General features: G+C 47.6%; 1 protein-coding gene and 2 pseudogenes across 3 annotated transcripts in view; 2 read left to right on the top strand and 1 right to left on the bottom strand.

Moving 5' to 3' along the window:
* The window catches only part of LOC310697817 (inositol polyphosphate 5-phosphatase OCRL-like), a 73,456-nt pseudogene extending 62,043 nt beyond the window's left edge, over positions 1–11,413 (top strand). The window contains exons 10-11 of the transcript XR_014530129.1: positions 10,780–10,911; positions 11,135–11,413. The product of XR_014530129.1 is annotated as an inositol polyphosphate 5-phosphatase OCRL-like (transcript). The remainder of the gene's footprint in view (positions 1–10,779; positions 10,912–11,134) is intronic.
* LOC310697839 (inositol polyphosphate 5-phosphatase OCRL-like) overlaps positions 1–20,479 on the top strand; it is a 728,228-nt pseudogene that overhangs the window by 706,395 nt on the left and 1,354 nt on the right. The gene's annotated exons all lie outside the window — the stretch shown is intronic.
* LOC310697679 (uncharacterized protein) overlaps positions 1–20,479 on the bottom strand; it is a 454,726-nt gene that overhangs the window by 17,708 nt on the left and 416,539 nt on the right. The gene's annotated exons all lie outside the window — the stretch shown is intronic.

The raw sequence follows: 20,479 nt of genomic DNA on the forward strand, positions 1-20,479 counted from the left end.
CTCTTCCAACTCTATGATTCTATGATTCTATGATAAACATCCTGTGAACAGGAAATACGCAGGCTGTGACACAAACATCCTGCTCCCTTTCAAGGTGGAACGGAAATAATAATAATAATAAAAAATTTTATTTATATCCCGCCCTCCCCAGCCGAAGCCGGGCTCAGGGCGGCTAACAACACTAAAATAGTGCAACATTATAAAAACATCATAAGAATTAATTAAAATCAAAATTGATGGCAACCATAAACTAAAGTATTGTAAAGATTGCCAAAGGAGGGAGTCAGGCTGCGCCCTGACCAAAGGCCTGGTGGAACAGCTCTGTCTTGCAGGCCCTGCGGAAAGATGTCAAGTCCTGCAGGGCCCTTGTCTCTTGTGACAGAGCGTTCCACCAGGTTGGAGCCGCAGCCGAAAAAGCCCTGGCTCTAGTTGAGGCCAGCCTAACCTCTCTGTGGCCTGGGACCTTCAGGATGTTTTTATTTGCAGACCGTAGGTTCCTCTGTGGGGCATACCAGGAGAGGCGGTCCCGTAGATACGAGGGTCCTAGGCCGTATAGGGCTTTGAAGGTTAAAACCAGCACCTTAAATCTGATCCTGTACTCCACCGGGAGCCAGTGCAGCTGGTATAGCACCGGATGAATGTGATCCCGCAGCGAAGACCCCGTAAGGAGTCTCGCTGCGGCATTCTGCACCCGCTGGAGTTTCTGGGTCAGTCTCAGGGGCAGCCCCACGTAGAGCGAGTTACAATAATCCAGTCTGGAGGTGACCGTCGCGTGGATCACAGTGGCTAGGTCAGGGCGAGAGAGGTAAGGAGCCAGCTGCTTAGCTTGGCGGAGATGAAAAAATGCCGCCTTTGTTATAGCTGCAATCTGCGCCTCCATAGAGAGGGAGGTATCGAAGATTACACCCAAACTCTTAACGGACGGTGCTGGCACTAATTGCACCCCCGCAAGAGATGGGAGTTGCCCCCTCAATCCCATATCGTCCCGTCCCAGCCAGAGGACCTCTGTCTTCGAAGGATTTAACTTCAACCGGCTCCCACGTAACCATCCAGCCACAGCTTCCAAGCATCTGATCAGTGTGTCTGGGGCCGAGTCAGGATGGCCATCCCTCAACAGATAGAGTTGGGTGTCATCAGCATACTGATGGCAGCCCAGCCCAAAACTCCGGACAAGCTGGGCGAGGGGGCGCATAAAGATGTTAAAAAGCATCGGGGAGAGAATCGCACCCTGGGGCACTCCACACACGAAGGAGTGGCGGGATGACAGTTCCCCCCCCAAGCGCCACCCTCTGTCCCCGACCAGAGAGAAACGAGCGCAGCCATTGAAGGACTGTGCCCTGGATCCCCACGTCGGCAAGGCGGTGGTCCAGGAGTTCGTGATCGACCATGTCGAAGGCTGCTGACAGGTCTAGAAGAATCAGCAGTCCCGACCCGCCTCGATCCAGCTGCCTGCGGAGATCATCTGTTAGGGTGACCAGAGCCGTCTCGGTCCCATGACCAGCGCGGAAGCCGGACTGGAATGGATCCAGAGCCGATGTTTCATCCAGAAACCTACCAAGCTGTTCAGCAACCGCTCTCTCAATCACCTTACCCAGGAATGGAAGATTCGAAACTGGGCGGTAATTGGATAGATCTAAGGGATCTAATGATGTTTTCTTTAAGAGCGGACGCACCACTGCCTCCTTCAGTTCCCCTGGGAATGTCCCGGTACCAAGGGACAAATTGATGATATCCCCCAGGGGGGGCCGCTCCTCGTCTGGACACGCTCTAATCAGCCAAGACGGGCACGGGTCGAGAGGACAAGTGGTGGGCTTTCCAGCTCGGAGGAGTCTGTCCACATCGGCTGGGGATATCCGGTCAAAGTGGTCCAATACTGGACCCGAGGACAGTCGAGGGGCCTCCAGTTCCTTTATTGTATCCAAATTGGCAGGGAGGTCATGGCGGAGCGACAGGACCTTCTCCGCAAAAAAGCTCGCAAATGCCTCACAGCTGTGTGTCGAATTGTTATTTAAATTTGGCTGTCCTTCGAGGGATGTTAAAGACCGAATTATACTAAATAATTGTGCCGGGCGAGAGCTAGCGGATGCAATGGAGGCCGAGAAGTAGGACTTCTTAGCGGCCTTCACTGCCATCTCGTAGGTTTTCATAAAAACCCTATAAGATGTTCTTGAGGCTCCGTCATGGGCACCCCGCCATACTCGCTCTAGCCGTCTGAGGTCCCGCTTCATTTTCCGGAGCTCCTCAGTAAACCAGGGAGCCCGGTTTCTGCGGGGTCGCAGAGGGCGCTTTGGTGCGATCTCATTTATGGCTGCCAGGAGCTGGGTATTCCAGCCCTCAACAAGCTCAGTCAATGAGTCGCCAGGGGGAGCAAGGTCCCGCAAGGCTTGACGGAATCTATCAGGGTCCATCAGCCTCCGCGGGCGAGCCCAAATCGGCTCACCACCTAAGCAGGGTGGGGGTGGAACGTCAATCCTGGCTTTCAGAGCATAGTGATCAGACCATGTGGGCTTCCTTCAGAGCATAGTGATCAGACCATGTGGGTTTCCTTCATCGAAGGAAACATGATCACATCTATACTGACGCCAAAGATCAAATCCAGCGTGTGGCCTGCTTGATGTGTGGGGCCCGAAACAAACTGGGAGAGCCCTAGTGTCGCCATGGAAGACACCAGGTCCAGAGCCTGTGAGGAGGGAGTGGCATCGGCATGGATGTTGAAGTCCCCCAATACCAATAGGTTAGGGAACTCCAAGGCCCAGCCGGCCACCGCCTCCAGCAGGCCTGACAGGGTGGCTGCTGGTGCGCTAGGTGTCCGGTACACCAGCCAGACAGCCAAGCTCACCTCGGAGCCCCACACTAGGCCAACACATTCAATGCCGGGGATCGATGGTGGTGGTAGAGCCCTGAAGGAACAATCTTCCCGGATTAATAATGCCACCCCTCCCCCCCGGCCCACAGTCCGTGACTGGTGGAGGACGGAAAAACCTGGGGGCGCCATCTCTCGTAAGGTAACAGTATCCCCTTCGCGCACCCAGGTCTCCGTCACACAAGCCAGGTCGACCCCCTGCGAGATGATGAAATCTCGCAGGGTGGCGGTTTTGTTGCCTATAGACCTGGCATTGCACAACACCAGTGACGGAGGTGAGTAATCCTTGCTCACCCTACCCTCGTCTCTCGGGATGGGGCGCAGATTGGAAGGGGTACGAGCATATCCGTATCTCGATCCCCTTCGCCTATGGCATCTGCCCCCACCGCCATACCTACCTCGCCCCTCCACAATAGGAATCCCAAGCCTCATGCTCGCCTCCATTTACAAAATATAACAGCAAACAAACAAACAAAAAAAACAATTACACCAAAACAAAACCAATCCCCACCCCACTCAACAACCATCCCACCCCAACGCAAAATAAAACAAAACAAAATAAAAATACATGGATAAAAAACCACCGTTTATGGTGGTACAACAAAGTAAAAAGTAAAAACACTTTTAAACCACTTTAAAATATATAAAACGTTTAAACATTTGATGCCGCAGCACCAGTGTCCTTAGAGTTGTGGCGGTGGTGAGTATGGGGCCCGCCCCCAGGCCCAAGGTGGAGAATGGGCTTGCAGGGGGAGCGGTCCTCCCCAAGACTCACCGGCAGAACAACAGCAGCAATGTCCCGAGGCCTCCTTGGAGCCTTATATGCTGAGATGGAGTATGGGGCCCGCCCCCAGGCCCAAGATGGAGAATGGGCTTGCAGGGGGAGCGGTCCTCCCCAAGACTCACCGGCAAAGCGGCAGCAGCAATGTCCCGAGGCCTCCTTTGAGCCTTATATGCTGAGGTGGAGTATGGGGCCCGCCCCCAGGCCCAAGATGGAGAATGGGCTTGCAGGGCGAGTGGTCCTCCCCAAGACTCACCGGCAAAGCGGCACCCTCCCCGTTTCCGTGTAACCTGTGGTACCTGTAGTTCAACCCAATTGCAACTTCTGTACATAAACCTTAAGTTGTTTTCTGTTAACAACCTTAGACAACAGATCAGCAGGAATTTCATTTCCTGCCATGTAGGACACCTGAATGAGTCCTTTCTGAATACACTCCCTTGCACGATGTAGCTTAATCTGCAAGTACTTGGTTCTATGCTTGCAACTCTCTGAGTTCAGCAAAGCCTAACACGATCTATTGTCTTGATACACTTGTACAGGACATTTCACAGACACTCTGATGTCCTTAAACAGTTGCATCAACCATTCACAATCCATGAGTGAAAATGACAGAGCATTGAGTTCTGCTTCACAGGAACTTAGGCTCACTGTTGTCTGCTTTTTGCACAGCGAGTCAAACAGGCAGTGGTTGTACATGTAGCATACTCCAGAAGTGCTTGTACCATCCGTGGTGTCACTTCCAAAACTTGCATCTGCAAAGATTTCAAGACCTCCAGTCTTCTGACTGGTGAACCTCAGCCTGTAGTGCATAGTCCCTTTCAAATAGCGGGCTATGCGCTTCAGAGCTTTCCAATCCTGAACAGTAGGATTGTTAGCATGTCTGCTAAGCAGGTTAGTGCTTACAGCAATGTCAGGTCTTGAACATCTAGCAATGAAATTCAACTTGCCTAGAATGCATCTGTACAGCGTTGTGTCAGAAAACGCTTCAGCAGTACTGTCTACCTGGTAACCTGTCACCATCGGAGTGTCTGCTGGGTTTGCATCAACCAAATTCAACCTGGTTAATACATCAGCAATTTTCTGTGTTTGGTGTACCAGAAAATTACCTGCTTGGTCCCTGTCCACCTGCAGAGAAAGATAGTTGGATACCTCACCAAGATCCTTCATGTCAAAGTGCTCGTTCAGCTGAGCTAGGGTGCTTTGATAAAAAGCCTGATTCTTCCAAAACATCAGAAGATCATCAACAAAACATAAACAATACAGTTTGTTTTGCCCCTCCTCCTTGACAAACACACATGGATCAGCTTTGCCCTGGTGAAAACCTAGAGAAAGCAATGTCTCAGTGAGCTTTGTGTTCCAACACCTGACACTCTGCTTGAGACCATATAAGGATTTCCGCAGTTTACAGACCATTCCCTTCTGTATCTGCATTCCATCAGGTGGAAGCATAAACAGTTCCTCCCCCAAAATCCTGTACAAAAAAGCTGTATTAATGTCATGATGGGAAACATGCAGTTTCTCCTCTGCAGCGATCTTGAGCATCAGCCGAATGCTCTCATATTTGACGGTGGGTGAGTAGGTCTCGTGGTAATCCTGTCCTGGTACCTGTGAAAAACCTCTGGCAACCAATCTGGCTTTGTGTCTGACAACCTTGCCATTCTGGTCTGTCTTGGCCTTGAAGACCCATTTGCTGCCAACCAGTCTCATTCCTGGGACTACCGGTACCAGTTCCCAAGTTTGGTTCCTGTTCAAGGAATCAACTTCAGCCTTCATGGCATTTAGCCAAGGCTCAGCATCTTTCGTGGTTAACCCCTGAACCTCTTTGAAGCTTGAAGGTTCCCACACCTTCTCTGAGCTACTAAGAACAGCAGTTGCTGTCTTAGCAAACTCATCAGCAAATCTCTTTGTAGGTCTGCCCTTCGTGGCTCTCTCAGATCTGCGTACTAGATGCAAGTCTTCTGGACTCATCTCCTCTTTCTTAGGAGAAAAGTGACCAATGGTGAACAGTGGTTCTTCCAGTTCATTGTCAGACGCATCAGATGGTCTGACTGAGGCCTTTGCGCTCTTGTAGTCTGCTGTGTCATCACTGTCACTGACACCAGCAGCAGTGCCGCCCACTGTACTAGAATCCGAACTCTGATCATCATCATCATCATCATCCTCAGCAGCCTCCTCAGCTTTAGCTGCTTCCTTGACATCACCTTCATCCTCCTCTGGGTAACTCTGGAAAATTCCCACATTTTCCCCCCACTTAGGATTGTACTCAACACTCCTTGTGAACTTAATGGACTTAGAGTTAGCCATCCATATGCACTTTTTTCGTACCCCATGAACAAACCATGTGCCCCACGCTTCCCAAGCTTGTTGCTTTGTGGGGTGTGTACCCACATGTCAGAACCAAAGATTCTCATGTGCTTGATGTTGGGTTTCTTACCAAACATCTTCTCATAGGGGGTACAACCAATAGGTGATGACAATCTGCGATTAAAAGTGTAAGCAAAATTCAACAGAGCCTCCCCCCAAAACTTATCAGGGAGATTGGCATCATGCAACAAGGTTTTCATTCCTTGCAGCAACGTTTGATTTGCTCGCTCCGTAAGTCCATTCATCCATGGCGATCTAGGCGTTGACATGTCATGCTGGATTCCCTTCTCAGTCAGGAAAGCTTCAAACTGCTGAGAAGTGAACTCCCTGCCCCGATCAGTAAAGAGACAGCCAATACGTTTACCGTGAACATTCTCCAACCAAGCACAGAATGCCTTGAACTTCGGAAACGATTGCGATTTCTGCTCGAACATAAACACATGAATGTACCTGGAAAAAGAATCAATTAGAACCATGAAGTACCTTGCTCCTCCCAGAAAGGGCGCAAGTGGACCTACCAGGTCTGCATGCACTAGCTGGTAGGGTTTGGAAGCCTGCCTGCTAGACTCCTTGCCTTTTGGAGCAACCTTCACCTTGTTCTCTGCACAAGATACACATTTCATGTGAAACTTAAAGGGTTTGATGTTCAAACCCTCAACCATCTCTGGCATCTTGGCCAGTGCCTTCCAAGAGAGGTGACAAAACCTTCTGTGTGCATCGTGAATGCATCCTGCATGAAGAACTTTGTTAGTTTGTGCAACACAACAAGAATCAACATTAGACACAACAGCACCATTGTCATCATAAGTTATACAGAACAAACCATCCATAAACTTTGCATGCAAAATGTCCTCTTTGCCCTTTCTGATGACACAGACGCTCCTCTTGAAGGAAATCTCAAAACCACGCCCAGTAAGCTGTGGGACACTGAGCAAGTTGTCTGCAGCGCCTGGAACATAAAGTACACCTTTGATGGTAGTGTGCAGACTTGCCAGTCTCACAGTCCCTTCTCCTGCAATTCACAACATCTTTCCGTCAGCCAGGTGGATCTCACCTTCTTGAGGTTTGAAGGAGATAAATAGGTGGCGGTCCTTCGCGACATGGCAGGTACTACCTGAATCCACAACAAACCTGGCTTTGGCCTTTGGAGCAGTCTTTCCAGCAAGCAAAACCTTGTTTTCCACCGGTGTGGGCTTTTGCAGCTTGCCCCCCTGCTCCTGGCCATCAGACGTGCCTTCAGCCTTTGGTTGAGCTGTGTCAGCAAACAAAGCCTTGTTTTCCACTGGTGTGGGCTCTTCACCCTCCCTCTGCTTCTGGCCATCTGCAGGCATCTACCTCTGTTTACTTCTGGCCTTCCGGTATCTGTGCGCATGACCTTGGTTCCCATGAGAAACAGAGCTCTCAGCTGCCGACTCCTTGGCCCCCCCCCGGAGGCTGGAATGCTGCCTGGGATGACGTGACAGTCAGCTCCCCCTGCAGCTTGCAACCGGTGCCCTCGGCATCCCTGCATTCACTCGCATTCTGGGAAACAGCCAGGACCTCCGATGCAGTCAAACTCTGGGCTGGGATGACTGGCTGGTGGGCTATTTTCAAAGCATTCCACATCTTACGTGCAGTGACGTTGCCAGCTAACGTTGCAATTTCCTCCAGAGAGACGGACAAGACTATTACGTCTATCGCCCTCGAATTCTGGGCTTTCCATCTATCTGTCAGAGGAACTGGAGGGGCTTCAGACACAGTATGCCACACTCCAAACTGACGCAGCAAACTCTCACACCATTTTGCCCAGGTTTTATAATTGTGCCGTTTTAGCTTTGGGCACTCATCAGTTTCAGAAGTTTGGAAAAACTCCATTCCAGCTTATTCTATGAGCCGTGAGTCTTTTTCACTTTAGAGACTCCTTATCTCAGCAGCCATAAATCTTGAGGCCTGCTGGGCTCGCCGCCCAGACCAATTAGGCCTGCCAGACATCAAAAGCTCTTTCCGCGGCAAATAGAAAAGCCTTACTTTCACTTTTCCTCCACATACCTCTCAACGCAGTCTGTCGCAGTCTTACTCTCCTGTAAGTGCTGTGAATCTGGGCCCGAAACCTGTTGTTGGGATACTACCAGGGAGATAAAGTCCATCATGGCCCCAAGCCGTCTGCCGGACGATCCATCGATCTCCCGTAGGCACGCAGTATCATCGATTAGCGACATGAGTTTCTAGAAAATATCTTGCCACATTCTAGAGCTCATGCACACTCTATCAGCAGATAATGCACAGCCAAATGTTGCACGCAGGAGAGCATTATTTACAAGCTTTATTCAGCGTTGATCAGAACAAAGAAAGACATGACTGCCTGCGTCAGTGTCTCCGACAGAAAGAGAAAACGAAAGCAATAGCAAACATAAACATCCTGTGAACAGGAAATACGCAGGCTGTGACACAAACATCCTGCTCCCTTTTAAGGTGGAACGGAAATATCCTAACAGACACTTGGTGGAAAAGGACCAGTTACATCAGCATGAATCAACTCCAGTGGTTTTTTGGTTTCTCTCTGGCTTGCTCTTGCTACTGGGCAAGCCCTGCTTTTAACCTCCTTGCAGATATTGCAGTCTAAATAATTATCACAACTTTTAATGTTTTTATCCCCCCACACAACTCCAATGTTTTGTTCAGCACCTTAAAGCTAGCATGAGCCAGACGCCTGTGCAGGAGATGAATACACATATCATGGGTTGGGACATTTTGCACATTCACAACCTTAGACTCACACTGCAGTACATACATATTAGTTCTAAGGTTAGCATTTGCCAACACTGCCCCATTTTGCTTTATCTGGCACTGATCTCCCACAAAGTTTACTTCAAAGCCTGCTTTTGCCAGGTCTGGAATACTTAGGAGATTGTTTTGCAAACTAGGCACACACAACACATTCCTGAATGTGTGTCCCAGCTGTGGGAACACAACCTCCCCCTCACAAACCACATTAGCTTTCTGGCCCGTAGCAAGACTTACTTTTTTTTTTGTTTGAAGCCCTAGCATCAGTTAGCAATCCTTTTCTTTTGCAAAAGGTTTGATGAAGCTCCACGGTCCAGAACCCACAGCTCTTCCTTTTCTTGACCATCTGCAGACACCCAAGCGGTAGACTCTCTCTGCTGCCTCCTGTGCTTCTGCTGTTTTTGTTGTTTTCTCGGGCAGTCCCGCAGCAGAAGTCCACTGGACTTGCAGCAAAAACACCTTTTTACTTTGTTGACCACCGGCTGGTCTGCAGCAGCTCCTCCTTTTTTAAAAAAATCATATTTATTAAAATTTCCAGAACACAAAAGATAGAAATACAAAGAAAAAATAAAAATAAAATACACTTTAACCTTACTTTCGTTGCCAACTTTCTGGGACTCCCCCATCCCCCTCCCAACTGTATTCCCCTTTCATTAATTTGGTTCTACAAGCTCTTACTCCCAATTTAAAACTTAATTTGTTTATCCCACTATTCAATTTAAATTATACAGTCATTCCACCAACCCTCATCATTAACAGAAAAAAAAAATGCAGCAGCTCCTCCTGGCTGTTTCTCTAGCTCCCAACACCTCTGCTCATCCCGGCTGTTGTTCCCTCTGGGATGCTCCAACAGCTGGGCTGAGGTCATCTTTCGCTCTGCACGCCTGTCCTCCTCTGCATATAACCGTCCAGTAACGTATTCCAGAGTCAGCTTATCAGTCTCTACAGACTCGAGGGAATTGACCAGCATATCATAGCTGTCATCAAGGGAACTCAGGACTATAAAGACTTTGTCCTCTTCCCCCACAGGCCTCCCTCTTAAGGCTAGCTCCTGGAAACAGCCTGTTAGGAATTTTAGGTGGTTCACCAGGGAGTCCCCCGGTTTCTTCCGACACCGGTACAGTCTCCTGGTCAATGTTATCAGTGAGCCAGCTGTCTCTCGCACATGGACAGCCTTGAGCGCATTCCACGCCTCACTTGCCATCACCTTATCAGCTACGTAGACTAGCTGGCTGTCGTCCACTCCAAGAATGATCGTAGCCAAAGCTTTCTCATCCTTTTCTAGCTGGGCCTCTGCTAGTGCCAGCTTTTCATCGTCGTCCTCATCCTCCTCAGGGATGTTTCCACCACCTTCCACAGGCCCTCACGCTTGAGGAAGTGTTGCATGCAGACCGACCAGATGCTGTAGTTTGTGGTCGTCAGCTTCTCCAGCAACACGCCAGTTCTGGACTGCTCCATCCCTGCAGCTCGCCTCCAGCACCCACGGCTAGATAACTGCCACCTGTACTCTTGAGCAGCGGAAGCGTGCTGGGCCCATAACCCTGTCGCGAATTCCTTGCGGCGCTTTCAGCAGAAACGCTCAGAGTCCCAGGTTTTCTTCAGTGCAGTCTTTTTAATGTGAGCTATATACAAGTATTTACAAAAACAGTCCATACAGAGTACCTGCTCCTTAAGGCAAATGAATACTCTCCACCACAGCACCACCACACCACAGCACCACCACACCACAGCACAACCACACAACTGTTGCACAGGCTTTCCTTTTTAAAACAGGTGATAGCCAATCACATTCCCGCTGAGTCACTCTGACCCAGCACTTCACAGAGTATTGCATCAGCCTGTTGAAGCCTGCAGACTTACTCATCATCCTGCGAATCCCAACAATCATCCAGCTGTTGACCATGGTCATGATCACAGACCGTGTGTGGAGCCAAAGTTTGACTGTGTGAGCCTTGTGTGTTGCCTCAGCCAGTCCAACAGTCCTGGTGTCTCTCCTGCCTCCTTGCAGTGGGAAGTGCTGTGTGCATGGTGTGACCCAATCCTCTTGAGAGGAGGCAGCGTGAATCAGCTCAGCTACCAAAGCCACATGGAATTGAAAATGAGCGACCACAAGCCCGTCAGCTCCCTCTTCCTCACAGGGGTAACACCTACCCTGGCCAGGGCTATCGTCTATTCAGGGTTTTTAGTTGCCTGCTATGTGGCACCTCCTCGAATCTGGGCTGGCCCTGACCAACAACCAGGCCCCTTTCCACAGAGCTCCTCCTTAGCAAATGACTTCTGGTGCAAGGAGTGGGCAGGTTTTGGCTCTGTTAAATCCCTATGCTTCCATTCTCCACTGTTCTGAGTACACGCTGCTCCTGCAGGCATGGCAGACCACATGGGCTGAACTGTATACTTTAACAGTTGGCTCCATTCATGCAGTGGAGCTTCTGTGGCACTTGGCTTGGAGCATTTGGCTTCAGCCCATTGGGTCTGGAAGTCACAGAGCCACTTCCGAGCTCAAGAGGAGGTGGGGGTGCGGCCCCCCTCCCACACACGCGGGGGCTGGTTTTGGCCCCCGCAAGAACGAGGGAATCCCCGGGCGTGTCTGCGACCCAGCCCGCCAATCGGCGGGCTGGGGAGGCGTGGCCTATCCCATTTAAGGCCAGCGCGCCCGGGGACAGCCCTCTTTGCCTCCATTCCAGCTGACCGGTTTTTTCGCCTGGTACCGTCGTGGACTCGCCTTTCCCTCGTGCTTGGCCAGACCTCGCTCAAGAACTGAAATCACTGTCGGGACTTTGGTCTCAGTCAGAGCTGAAATCATTGCTTCGCTTTAGCGTGGTTGCTGGTAGCAGAGGGTCAGGGTGCCCGAACGGTTTGAAAGGGAGTGCAGCGGCGCTCGGGCTCTGCGGTCTTGCCGGACTAGGGAGTATTGCAGCGGTCACTTATTGGGTTTCCTTGCGGTGAGCTGTGCTACGTGGAGGGAAATCCTTGGATTAGCGTGCGGTCCAGAATCCGGGTGAAGTATACCGAGCGGGTCTTCCGTGGCTGTTCTTTCCTTCTCCCTCCCGCACTAGGCACAATTTAACTGTGCCTTGCCTTATTTTGCCCTGGTTCCTTGGTCCCAAAGGCAATCTGCACGGCGGGAACCGAGTAAGCAAGGAGGACTGTAAACAGCGCAGCCTGCCCTGCGACGTTTTCTGCCAGGAGGCCTCCATTCTAAAAAAAAGGGGGGGCTTGGCAGCTTTATCTTGCGAGAGCAGGGTAATTCTAACAGTGTTTCATAGGGCTTTTCTCCCATTACAAGTCCCTAGCGTATCACTTTCGGTCGCCGATTTATTTACTGTTGGTACTAAAGGGTTAAGAGGTCGCTCTAATCACCGAGGAGCTGGAAGTCATTAAGCATCTAGGAATGTGAGTTAGTTTGTATAAATAGTCAGTTCACCCGTGTGTTTTCTCTCCCCCCCCCCGACCTGACTCGCAGACTCAGCTTGTGGCCATGGCGTGTTTGCTAATATGAGTTAAGTTTAGAGTAAAGTTTTCTTTATGCCGGAGATAAAAGCATGTGTGCTTTATCGCCAGGGTTTTTCTTTTGTAAATAAAGTTTTTTTCCCTGAGTTCCAAAGTGCTTGCTCCAGGATTCTTCATTGAAAGGTACTGACTCTCCTGCCTTCTTCAACCGCTGCACGAAATTCTCTGGTGAGATAAGACTTATGGCGTTGGAAGCACACTGGACGTTTACTTAACATTAAACTAATTAAAGTTTAATGGACAGGTTATGGCTGTTTGTACGTCAAGAAGGAGATAAGGAGTGCAGTTCAGAGTGATTTATGAAAGGACTGGAGCGAAGACAGAAGCGGTTGCCAACAACGAAAGCCTTCAAAGCAGCTTGAGTCCTGCAACGTGCCTAGAAAAAAGTTTTAAACTGGCACTGCGCAGTTTGTACTCTCTGGAAGACGTCTTATTCCTCAAGGAGCCACCTCAGCAGCTGGGAGACGGTCTACAGGTGTGTGAGTATCGTTCCTAAGCCCCAGGGAGGATGGCAGAGTCCCAGGAAAGTTTTGCTGTCCCGTTTACGCGACTCAGTGGGAAAAATTGGCAAGATTGGAAGGCTAGAGTAAGGGTTTGGTTGCAAGCAAAAGAGTTGTGGAGTTGTACTGAAGCACTGCCTTTACAGGCAGCTGCAGACGCGTCTGCAGAAGACAAAGCAGCAGCAGCAGCTTCACAGAAACGCGACAGGAAAGCCCAAGGTCTATTAGTTTTGGCAGTGGGACCAGAGCAAATGCCTTATGTTTCTGAGTTAAAGAACACGCATGAGGTCTGGATGGTTCTGCAGTGGCTAAATTCCAGAAACACTGCGGGGGCCAAGATCCATGCTACAAGATGTTTGTTGGATTTACGTCTCCAACCGGGAGCGTGTGTGAAAGAACATATTGCCAAAATGGTGTCTGCCTTTAATCAACTAAGACAGCTGGGCATTCCTTTCTCTATGGAGCAGCAGTCATACATATTGATGTCTTCTCTTGATAAAAGCTATGAGACTCTAGCTTTAACTTTGGAAGCTATGCCTTCAACTGAATTAACCCTTGAATACATTTCTTCTCGACTTGCAGATGAACAGGATAAAAGGCAAAGAGAAAGAGGTTTGTCTTCAAAGGGGAGTTGTGCTGTGCCTAAGAGTGGGGATGCTGAGTTTGAGAACACAGTAAATGCTTTTGCAGCTAGACACTGTTTTCGCTGTGGTTCCTCTTCCCATTTAATCAGGAATTGTACACGTGAACCTGGTCAAGACAGCACCAAGGCCATTACCCCTAGTTACCAGACAAGGAGTTCCAGGGGACGTCGAAGAAGAGGAGGAGGTCGTGGCTACTCCCACAGCACATGGCTTCAGCAATGGCGTTGATGCAAGGGCGTGGCCAAGGCAGCAATCTACGCTGGTTGATCGACAGTGGTGCATCTCACCACCTGGTGGCGCCATCTAGTGTCCGTTTGCAGAATTGCAGACATTTGCAAACCCTTAAAGTTGTGACAATGGCAGATTCAACTAAACGTTCCTTAGAGACCGTAGGCACAGTGTTTTTGAAGTGTTTGCAAACAGAAATTGATGCCTACGTGCTAAAGGGAATGAAGGGGTGTATTTTGTCTGTGTCAGAACTTGATAGAAATGGGTTTAAAACTGTGTTTGAAAATGGGGTTTGCACTATTTCAAAGAATAATGTATCTCTTTTGCAGGTGGAATGCAGAGATGGGTTATATTATTTTGAGACAAGTCCAGATGAAGTTGAACAGGTTCATGCTGGTTGTGTGAACTCGCCTACCCATAATTCTTGTGTTCATTTATGGCATCGCCGTTTGGGACATATTAATTTTCAGTATGTTAAAAGGCAACCTGAATTATCAGAAGGGTGCAAATTGAACAAATGTACTAAGTATTTGGATTGTACTGCATGCAAAAGGGCGAAGGTTCATAGATGCAGCTATCCCAGTTCAAATAGGAAATCTGACAAAGTATTCCAACTTGTGCATATGGACCTATGTGGCCCAATGCCTGTTGCTAGCATGGGAGGTTCGAGGTATGCACTGTGTCTCTCAGATGACAAAACAAAAGTCACATGGTTTTTTCCTCTCAAAACAAAAGCAGATACTGCAGAAACAGTTAAAAATTGGGTTCATGCAGTAGAACTTGAATTCAGTACTAGAGTTCTTGCTTTTCAGACAGACAGAGGGTTAGAATTTACCGGGTCTGTGTTGCAGAATTTCTTTAAGAAAAAGGGAATTAAGCATCGTCTGTCTACACCTTATTCCCCCCAAGAAGGAGGCGTGGCCGAACGCAAAAACAGGGTTCTGCAAGAGTTGGCAAACTCTATGTTGTTTGATGCTAAACTTCCTCAAAGTTACTGGGCGGAAGCCTGGCAGACGGCTACTCATGTTCTGAACCGAGTATATAATTCAGTAATTGATACTACGCCATATTTTGCTTTATATGGGAAGAAGCCCAAAGTTAATTACTTTCGGGTGTTTGGATCTCAAGCCTATGTACTTATCCCAAAAGCGTTAAGGAAAAAGGGAAGTCCAAGGGCTAGGAAACTCATCTTTTGTGGGTACGAACCACATGCCAAATCTTGGAGGTTCGTGAACCCAGATGGGGATACTACAAGAGTGGTCCTCAGTAGGAGCGCTGAATTTTGTGAGCAATCCGGATGGACTCACTTACATGCTAACCCTGACATTTTGAGAGATGATTTAGGCATTTATGCTGAGAAAGAAAGTCCAGAGGGTGTTGAGCCAGAAGGGGATGGTGCACATGGTCCAGATGCAGATTCTGACCAGGCACAAGGTTCTTCTCCTAAGGTAGATAAGCCAGAATCTAAAAGTGTTCCAACATCGCCAGTCAGTAGGCCTAGCAGACAGCAAAAGCGAAGCAGGTCGCCTGCAACACCAAGCCCAAGGGAGGTATCTAAACGGAGGTCTTTATCCCTAGAGGCATGTCCAGACATAAAGTCTGAGACAGATTCTGACAGCCAACGGTCAGAGGGGGCACAAGAGGAGCAATTGCGCAGGTCAAAACGTGCCACAAAGGGCAAGCCGCCAGAGCGGTTTAAGGTGACAAGTGTATACGTAAATATGGCACAGTGTGAGCCAGATAGCTATATAGAGGTACAACAGCTTCCAAGCTCAGAAGCCGCAAAGTGGCAGGAAGCAATGGAAAAAGAGATGGCTTCAATGAAGTCTCTCGGTGTGTTTACAAGTACAGAGCTTCCAAAAGGGCAACAAGCTGTAGGTTGTCGATGGGTATATCGTTTAAAGCCCACAACTACTGAGAAGTTGCAATATAAAGCCCGACTAGTTGCAAAAGGGTTTTCGCAGCGCAAAGGAGTTCACTATTCTCAAATCTATGCCCCTACTTCAAGATCGGAGTCTTTAAGAATGCTTTTAGCCTCTTCAGCTAAGAAGGGAAATAAGCTGTTTCATTTTGATGTCAATGTGGCTTATTTAAATGCAGACTTACAGGAGGAAGTCTATATGACGCCGCCACGAGGTTTTGAAGGAGACAAGCCAAACCAGGTCTGGCGCCTACACAAATCCATTTATGGGTTGAAACAGTCCGCCCGTAATTGGAATTCCTGCTTAAACGATGCTCTAGAGAGCATGGGGTTCAGAAAGAGCGCAGCAGATGCGTGTCTTTATCTAAAAGGCTCGGGATGTGAACAAGAAGCAGTCTTGATATTTGTTGACGATTTATTATACAGTGGAAAGGACGATAAACTTGCACAACAATTTGCCACAAAGCTTGGAGAAAGGTTTCAGATAAAATCACTAGGCAATGTATCTGTTTATCTAGGAGTTAAAATTCAGCAAGATGAAGATGGGAACTATTGGCTCAGCCAAGAAGCTAAGATCCAGCAGTTGCTGGAAAGGTTTAAAATGGACAACTGTGCTGGTGTTAAAACCCCAATAGAGTTAAGTTACACAAAGGATGCTCAGACTGAGCAACAGGCAGAGTTCTGTAATCCCGGGGTTTACCAGTCAGCGATAGGCAGTCTACTCCACATTGCACAGTGGACTCGGCCCGATATGACATGTTGTCAACATGCTGTGTAGACAAGCTGAAAAACCATCAATGCATGCTTGGCAAGGAGTAAAAAGAGTTTTAAGGTATCTCCAAACTACCAAAAGGTTTCGCTTAAAACTATCAGTAGAGGGCAGCACACAACTTGAATGTTGGGCCGACAGCAGTTGGGCTGATGCTGGACCAGATAGAAAATCAGTGTCAGGAATGGCGATAAAATTTGGAAATGCACTAATTGGTTGGAGATCAAGAAAACAATCACTTATAGCTTTAAGTTCAACTGAATCTGAGTTCAATGCATTATCAGATGTATGTAGAGAACTGGAATTTTATAAGCAACTGGTACAAGAATTGTTTGGAGAATGTTCCCTACCTATCAGAGTGTGGGAAGACAATCAACCTTGTATTAAACTAGCTAAATCAGGTCAATTCAAGGCACACACAAAACACTTGGATATCCGTTATCAAAATGTATGCCAAAGTGTAAAACAAGGTTTAATTGAACTAAAGTATTGTCCAAGCCAAGAAAATCTCGCAGACGGTTTTACAAAAGCTTTGAGCCCGCAATCTCATAAATGTTTCTGCTCAGGTTTAAATTTGAATTAAGGTTGGTACAGCTCAGTGTTACGAGCGAGAGGGGGTGTTGGTATTAAAGGGTTAAGAAGCTCTAATCAAGACGCTCTAGTCACTGAGCAGCTGGAGGTCGTTATGCTTCCAGGAATGTGAGTTTGTATAAATAGTCAGCTCACTCGTGTGTTTGCCCCCTTCCCCTTTTCTTTTGGGGCGTGTTTGCTGAAATGTGTGATTCTTCACCAGGGTTTTTTTGTTTTGTGTAAATAAACCTTTTATTTGAGTTCCAAACCGCTTGCTCCAAGATTCCTTTATTGAAAAGATGCTGACTCTCCAACCCTTCTTGAGCCGCTGTGCGAAAAGCTCTGCTGTAATGGGACATTGTGGCATCGGAAGCGCACTGGACATTTGATTAGCATTAAACTAATTAAAGTTTAATGGGACAATTTCCCTTGAAGCCCAGATTTGGTCTATTCTTCCCCAGCTTTTATGTGCTTCAGAAAAGAAAGTAAACTGCTTTTCTGTTGGGTGCTTATGTCTCCATATGTCTGTAAGATCCATATTCTCTTCCAGGTCTTGAAATGATTCCGGTAACTTTCCTTGTTTTCGTTTTTTCTTTTCTGTTTGTCTATCCAATTCTAGTGTCGGCACTGCATTGAAGTCTCCCAATAATATCGTCTTATTATTTCCTAATTCTAGTAACACTTGTTCTAGTTTTTTGAAGAACTCTGACTTATTTGAGTTTGGGGCGTAGATGTTTACCACGTTAATCTTCTCTCCCTGAAAGCTTATTTGAACCCCCAATATCCTTCCTTCTTCGTCCTTGTAGGTCAATTTGGGTTCCCATTTTTCATCAACATATGTTACCACTCCCCTTTTTTTTTCTCTCCCGGAATTTATAAATTCTGTTCCCAAATTCTTATTTACTAATACATGTCTGTGCTTTTTGGCTACATGGGTCTCTTGTATACAAATTACGTCCATTTTTTTCTTTTTCAACACATTTACAATTTTATTCCTTTTTCTTTTTTCGTTCAGTCCATTTACATTCCATGTTAAAATTTTGAGATTCATTATCACTTTTGTCTACTAAAAAGTCAGTAATTTGTCGATTTAGGTTTGACCGATTTAGATTTGGGTGTTTTGGTTCTCTGTTTCCTCCTGTTCCTCGCCTTCCTCTTCCTCCTTTGCCTCTTCCTCTTCATCCTCCTCCCCCCCCTCCCCCGCTCCTCCTCCGTCCTCCACTCCCCCCCCCCAATCCCATGCCTCCCTCCTCCTCCCTCTCTCCGTCCCTCCCTCCATATCTCTCTACCAACCCCCCGAGGTCTTTTTCATATCTGCGAAGAAATTTACTGACTTCCTGAATCTCTGTTATCTTGAATCTTTTTCCCTTATAGAAAAAGGAAATCCCTTCAGGGAATTCCCATCTATGTTGTATACCATTCTTTTTCAAAGTGTTGACTATCTGTTTGTAGCCCTCTCTCTTGCGAAGGAGTCTGATTGGTATTTCTTTAAAAATAATGATTGGTTTCCCATCAATTACCAATTTCTTCTGATAGCTTTCTCTCAAAATTATGTTTCTCATCTCTATCGATTTAAAGATCACCAAGCAGTCTCCTGAGAACTTTTTCTGTTTGTTTTGTTTCTGACTTATTTTTATTCTAAAAGCATTTTCTATTGTTTGTGCAACTTCGTCTTCTCTCAGTACTAACCACCTCGCCAGTTCCTTTATCATTTTTCCTTTTATGTCTTCATCTCTTGCTTCTCCTATTTCTCTAAATTTTAAATTTAGCTGTTTTTGTTTCATTTCCATCAGAGCTAAATTATCTAATACTTGGTCTTGGCTTTTGCTTAGTTCTCCAAAGTTCCCCTTAATTTTTTCAACTTCTCTTCTCTGATCTTTCATCTCTCTTTGTATTTTTTTATTTGAGTCCTCTAAGGACTTTGTTCGGACCGTTAGATCTTTAATTTTGTTTGACAGTTCCCCTACCACATCCTCTATTTTTTTATCGAAAGATTCCTGCATCTCTCCTAACTTTTTTTCCATGTGTGTTTCGTTCTGTCTGAATTCCTCTTTTATTTTCAGCCATAAAGCATCTAAGTCTCTTATTTCCTCTTGCCTTGAAGTTTTCCTCTCTATTGGTGTTCCTACCGACTTTTTTCCGTCCCTTCCCGCCATTTGCCCAATCCGCTCCGTCCCTCCCCCCCATCTTTAAAGATAAACAAACTTATGTTTCTTACAGCTCTCCCCTAGGGGGCGCACAATCTGAGTAATTTTAATTATCTCAAAAAAGGCTCCGCTGGCCTGCTCCTTAGACAGGTCAGAGCACTGTTGTTAGGTTCAGTAAAAAGGGTGAAGGGAGAAAGGAAGAGGGTAAAACGGAAAAAGGGAAAGGAGGGAGATAGGGAAAAGGATAACAGGGAAAGGAAATGGGGGAGGGACCCAAGAGGCCGAAAAAAAAAAAAAACAATAAAGGAAAAATTTGGGAGTCTTTCTTTTGGTCTGACTTCAGCAACTTGTTTGGCCTAATCCAATGTTCAAGCTTTTGTCAGCAATCCTGCTTATTACAGACAATGTTCCGGCTTTTGTCAGAATGGTATTTCCGTAGGGGCAGCCAAGACTGCAAATAAAGGAGGGGGTGAAGAGGGGGGAGGGGGGAAGGCGTGGGGAGGATGGGGAAGCGGAGGATGGGACGGGGCTAGAGGTCCGACAAGTTTCCGAGTCTCTCTGCAGGGCTTGGATAATCCACGAGGGGAGGGGAAGTGTTCCACAAATTAATCAAGACTGAGGGAGGCTGCAGCTTCCGCAACTCAAATCAAATCCAAAACTGCAATTGGGTCTATCAAAGTCCAGCCAAGTCAAAGTTCCAACTTAATTACTGCCCAGTGGGGACAGAGACTGACGCCACGTATGTGTACGGACTCACACGGGGCTCTCCTCCCGCTACTAGCCAACTGCAAAAACGGCCAAGAACTGAAAAGCCTGAAAAGAGAGGGAGAGAACGGAGGTCCGAAATTGCCTTTCCACCGCTATCAAGGTTAGCGGGGCTGGTGGGGGGGGGTAGAACTCGTTTCTTCTGTGCCTTAAGGTGGCCGTCTCTCCTCTCCCCCTCCCGCCTTCTCCGTCTCCGATTATCACCTCCGTTCGATCTTCTTAGTGTTCCTTTTAAGTCTCTCTCCCAACTCGCCCTTAGCAATCTATGCGATACAAAGTCTCTAAAGTTTTCTTTCCGAATTGTTACTTTCTTACTTGGATACTTTTGCCCCGCGAAACTCCCAGCGGGGACTTTCCCTTCTTCGTTTTACAGCGGGTGAGTAAAGGTTTCTTTGTTTCACTCTCCCGATTTGCGTCCCAGCGCCATCTTAGATCCGAAATACAGGTCGGGCTCCTTAGTTTTAATCTGTTCACATCCAACGCGCCTTGGGCTCTGTTTTTCAAATTTTCGATTCTGACATTTATTAAACAGCCCCAAAGGCGATTGCTCTTAAAATTACGGAGATTTGTCGCCGCTTTCAGCGGGAGCTCGAGGCATTACTGCACGGGGTCTGCAGGGCTTACCATGGTGCGTCTCTTGGTCCCGTCGCTCCT

This window comes from Podarcis liolepis, assembly GCF_965112155.1.
Source record: "Podarcis liolepis genome assembly, chromosome: W".
NCBI lineage: Eukaryota > Metazoa > Chordata > Lepidosauria > Squamata > Lacertidae > Podarcis > Podarcis liolepis.